Raw genomic sequence first — 6,158 nt, forward strand, 5'->3', positions numbered from 1 at the left:
GGACCATTAAATGGGAAAATTCCTTATGTAGACATCGATCAGTTTCATTGCCTCCCAACCGGGGGTTTTCCCTCTAAAGTCTGTAAAAGATCTTACTTTTCTATGGCCCAGATAATGTATCTTCATAGTGGCAGTTTCTTTAAACACTACGCCAGGCTAAAAGCGCATATCAGCCACCTAAGATCGAGACAGTCTCCCTGTGATAGTCACTGTTCCTCTCATAAATATCCCATGGGAGATTGCACACACACACACACGCACATACCTCACCGGAACCTGGGCACTTCTGGCGGCATCAGTTCAATGTTCGAAAGATCATGATCAAATAGCTCTTTGTGTCCAAATGAGCAAATTTCCAAAGTCAGCATAAATGCACCTGCAGCGAAGAGCCACTGCCAGGCCAGCACATAGTTCTATTAAAGTCATCCAAGATGTAATAGGAGCTTGGACCACCTACTTTCTGGACGCCCTCGTCCAGATACGATAACTGTCCAATCGAAAGTTTAGAAAGGGCCAACTCCAAAATCATAGCAAAACATATGCACTAAATACGAAAATTATATGTCTCATATGCATGATTGTTATTCCGATAACAGTTCATTTATGGAATGTAACACTTGAAATCTTGCATTCTTGATGGTCTAAATGTTCTGGATGGCTTACAATTGTACAAACCCATGCTACTCTTCACATCTTGAATTCCTGGTGATCCAATTATGCCGAACGGCCAGCGACTGCACAAGCCCATGCTTTCCTTCACATCCTGAATTCCTGGCAATCCAACCATGGTGAATGGCCTGTGACTGCACAAGCCCGTGCTGAATGCGGCACTCACGAATCCTTCGCGGCAAACAGATGTCTCCCAGCAACGACAGCGATTTGTAGACGTCCTGCCCGACATCTCTCCAAAACCCTGGATCCTCTGATGTAGGTGCAGGTGTAGAAACCTGCAGGCGTACTGTAGACGGCCCCCATATCTAACTTGAGGCTCATAGAAGACATTCCACAAAGCTCTGCTGCAAGGAAGTGGTGTATAATGTAAGTCGGTTATCGATAGTCAACCCAAAAGGGTACCTAGTCTAATCACTGTGCTATGCTATTACTGAAATATTACACCCATTAGGGCAAAGGTCCTATGATAAAACTGTGAAACGATTCCAAGTTGCTAACTGGAATTTCCACAATCAACCCTCTATCAGGTACACTAACTTTAAGATACTACCCATACAAATTCTTCCCAGTAAAAATTATCTGAGAACCCTACCAATATACTGAATTCATTAAAGGCATTTCTAAACATCTGAGAGGTAAAATATCTCGTAAAGTCATCAGTTTTACCCTTGTTAGCAAATACTGTCGATACCTGTTCAATTCTCAGTAAAATAGCAATTGACATACTGGAAATCACTCTTGTGATCATAACAACAATTATCAACGGCGCAGCCTATTATTCTAAAAGAGAACTGAAAAATCCAAATTTGGAAGTCATATTAAAGTCTTCCTAATCCTGTCCTAAACCTTAACTGATTTACCAAAGCTGTAACAGAGCAGACAGATTATGCCCGATATACTAATTAATCCCCTCCCCAAAAAAAAATCCTAAGTAACCAAACTTTATTTTGAAACTCTGTACTCAAAGATATTGTGTCAGACGACTACCATACATCATAATATTCATACATAATAACACACGGGCCTAACCTCACTACGAAATTAGCCCATGCCACGATTCCTAAAGTCATGTGAATGCGAAACTTCAGCATAAAAAACAAAAGCAAGAATCTCTAAGATACCCGATCTCGAGACGGGAAAGAAAAAAAAAAACAAAAGAAATTCATACATCTATAAAACTCTACGGTATTCTGCACATAATTTTAACTAAGTATTTCAACACAAAAGCAAAAACTGAACTCAGACAATTAAAGATTGGTATAACTCTACGGACTAAGTCCTCCCCAGTTAAAAAAAAACTGCAAGTTACGCCCATTTACAACCCATTAAGAAAAACAGAGAGAAAAAGAGAAAAAGAAAAAAGTTTTCATAACCACAATACAACCCAGAAATTAACCCATAAATTTCCCATCAACCCGTCTTTTTAATTTTTTTTAGATATATGTGTCAACCGAGACACCCCGATTTTCCTCTAGAACAACAAATCTGTTCCCCTTCTTTACTTCCACAACACGAAGAGGACCTTCAAATTTAGGCCCCAACTTATAATTCAGCTGATTCCTGACATTTATTTTCTCAAAAACCTTATCTCCCACAGCAACTTTAACTCTATCTGGCTTCGCAATGCTCCTATCTACCATGTCTCGCATTTTCATTTCAAGATTCTTACCAAGACGCACATATCTCTCTTTCGATGTGCAAACAAGCGCCCTGATTGTTTCATCACCCGAAGGAATAGGCAACAAATCGAACGCTACCCCGCGCTTGGTAACCAAACAGCGCCTCATTGAGAGACATGCCAATGGTATCACGAACCATCATATTTATACTATGTTGCACCTGTGGAATATATCATTCCCAATTTACATTGTTTCCCCCCACAGTCATCCGAAGAGCTTCAATGACCTTCCTATTTACATGTTCGCACAGCCCATTTGCTTCTGGTCTATAGGGAATAATAGTGACTCTCCGAATGCCCATTACATCTGCAAGACACTCTAACGTCCTATTCACAAATTCCCTGCCATTATCTATAATCAGAACCTCCGCAACCCCATAACGGCAAATATACCCGTTAAAGAGTGCAACTGCCACCTCTTCCACTGTATTATGCTTCAACGGCAAAATCTCCACGAACCTAGTTAATTCGTCAACAACCACCAACAGGTGCCTATGGCCATAACCAGATTCACAGAAATTGCTCAGGTCCATGTGGACTTGTGATGAGGGTCTTGTAGGAATTGGGAATGAACCCAATTTACAAGAAACGACCCTTGATGGCTTACACTCATTACAAACTGAACAGCTTCTCACAAAGTCTTGTACCGAAGTGAGCATGTTTTTCCAAAAGAATTGTCCCTGTACATTCTGATACATTTTCTCAATCCCCAAATGCGGACTGCCAGACCTACTGTGAACGATATCTAGCACCATAGGTACTAAGCTCCTAGGAACAACTATTTGCGTCGTATCACCCTTATCCTCACTATTCCTCAGTCTGTATCTAATTTTCCTAACTAACAAATTACCCTCTAATTCAAGCCCTGCAAAAGACAGCTTATAACCTTTCCTAACTAATTCCTCTTAAGAAACGCTTTTGCATCTCCCAGAATCTCATCTTCATCTTGCTTCGCTACTACTAAACTAATATCCCAGTCTATGCAATCTCCAGGTACATAACATGCATGAATACCATCTGCATCAGAAAAAGTTCTACTAAGGGCATCTGCTATGACAATCTGTCTACCTTCTATATACTTAGGCTTAGCATCAAAATCTCTGATTGTCAGATACCACCGAGCTCTTTTTGGGGAAAGATCCGGCTTATTAAAAAGATCCAACAATGGCTTATGATCCATCAGAACCTCTACTTGATTGCCCAAAATCAACATTTTAAAGTCTATCAAACTAGACACTACGGCAAAGGACTCTTTGTCTACTACCGACCATAAATGTTCATTACTACCTCATGTCTTAAACTTCCTACCGTAAAATGCAATCGGATGGAGTCTTCCATCGAACTTCTGCATAAGGCATGCCCCTATGCCGATGTTGTGGTGTAGAATATATAGGGAAATTAGATAGAAAAGAGAAAAAGAAAAGAGAGAGAGAGAGAGAGAGAGAGAGAGAGAGAGAGAGAGAAATATAGAAAAGAGAAAAAGTTAGGAGAGAGAAGGAGAGAGAAGTAAGAATAAAAAGAGAGGCAAAGAACAGAGTGATAACGCCCAAAAGCTGTTGTTGTTATCGTGATTCCAATACGCTGATCGAGGCATGATGTTTGCATGAACCATAAGCAGTACATTGCGTTGAAGCCATAAAAACAGCCGTAAAAGTGAGAAATAATGGCCTCATGGTTAAGCTAACCAATTCATGAGTCAGCACAGCCTAAATGCTTACAGCAGCTGGTTCTATAACCCTGCCTTCTCAGGAGGCATTTTCATGGAAATTCCAGGAAATTGGGGGCTGGACAAAGTGATGTACTTCTACAACCTCCAATCAAACATACTAGGGAGGGGTCTTTCACACACCCTCCTAAGATCACCTCCAATCAAGTCCTCTAAGGAGAGATTTGAATCACACCCACTACAGTCCTTCCAATCAGCTACTTGAAGGGGAGGCCTTGCTGATAAATCCTTCCAACAAGGCTAGAAGGAGGTGGAAATTGCAGATAACAAGAATTCTAGGGGTTCAACAGGCTGGAGAATGCCAGGAGAGAACAGGTCAGAACTGTGTCCTTCAAGGGAGAGTGCGTCTCCCCTTGCTTCAGTGTTCCCCATATAGACTGAGCCAAGTATAGCTCCAGAGTGATTTCGTTTTCTATCATGGTAACTTGTTAATTTTGTATTGATCCTTATAATACTAAGTACTAATTAAAGTGAAGAAATTACCGAGCTCGTCGCTATATGCCTTTCTGAGAGATATCAATACCTAAATTAATTAATATAAAGAAGATAGCACATCATCGGTGAAGCGATGCTGAGGGACGTATTTAGAAGAAACCAAGGTAAAAAGTGAAAGACTAAAAATCATACAAAACAGAAAGAGGAGAAGATCCCCTTTATAACACCATCATAACTAGCGTCCGTTGCCAACGTGAAAGGACGTTCCAAATCAGGAAATTTCAACACTGGGGGATTTACTAAGGTATCCTTAATCTTCTGAAAAGCTGCTTGCTGTCCATCTCCCCATACAAACTGCACATCATCCCTCAAGACATATGTCAAGGGAGATGCCAGAACAGAAAAACCCCTCACAAATCTACGAAAAAATCCAGCCATGCCTAAAAATGACCGAATATGTTTCTTATTCTTGGGAGTGGCAAAATCTACAATTGCCCTAACTTTATCATCATTCACTCTGACACCCTCTTTAGAAATGACATGACCTAAATATATTATCTGCCTCTTGGGAAAATTACACATAGCTAATTTTATCTTCAACCCCACTAATCTAAGCCTCCCTAAAACCTCCCTAAGAACTTCTAAATGTTCTTCTACTGAATCAGTGGCAACTAAAATGTCGTCCCTGTATAGATACATGGACTTCCCTAACAAGCCATGCAAAACTGTATTCATTAGCATAGTAAATGTCATCGGACTGCCTGGTAAACCAAACGGCATTCACGTGAACTTATAAAGCTCCTTCGGCAAAGAGAAAGCCAGGTACTCTTGACTCTCCTCGCTAAACAGTACTTGTAAATACCCTTGCGTCAGATCAGTTGAGGAATAAATATTCTTTATAATCAGCATTGGCTAAATGATCCATAAAAACTTGCCTTCTAGCCTGTAAATCGGCTTTTGAAAAACTACAAAAATCCTCGACAATAGCTACTGAATTATCTTCATCGACCCAGTCAACAAAGTCAATTGCATAAGTACCCTTCTGGTAATTGCAAACTGAATCATTACAATTTAGCAATTCCACCCAAGTATACCATGCACTTGATACCCTGTTTATAGAACCCATACACAAAACCCTCTTCAGCTTCTCGCTAAGTTTATCCACACACATGTCTGGATTTCTGCACTCCTTTCACTCGAACTTTCACCATCGCAACCATACCTGGGCCAAGCACCACATCATCCGTCTAAACTCCCTCATAACACCTCTTATCCCCCGACATATGTTCAGCATCCAACCACAGATCCCCATGTACACCCAATCCATCCTCATCCTCCACCACACCCACATCTCATACAGCACAAACACCCAAGGTACTCCCACAGTTATACCGCACACCCCCATATGCACCGAGATTTTTCCTCTCCGACATGCTGGATGACCCAGTAACAAAGTATTCCCCAAAGCACCCCCTTGTATAACAAATAATGGTTCTGTCAAAGATCTACCCCCGAGAGATAAATCTACATCTACGTATCCCAAAATTCGTAACCTATTTGCTTGAACATCACATACAGTTTCTTTAGCAGGTCTCAAACACTAACAGTAAATTGTTAGTGTATAGGTTTAGAGTTGTTTTATTTGGA

The sequence above is a fragment of the Macrobrachium rosenbergii genome, chromosome 51 (genome assembly GCF_040412425.1).
Source record: "Macrobrachium rosenbergii isolate ZJJX-2024 chromosome 51, ASM4041242v1, whole genome shotgun sequence".
Lineage (NCBI taxonomy): Eukaryota > Metazoa > Arthropoda > Malacostraca > Decapoda > Palaemonidae > Macrobrachium > Macrobrachium rosenbergii.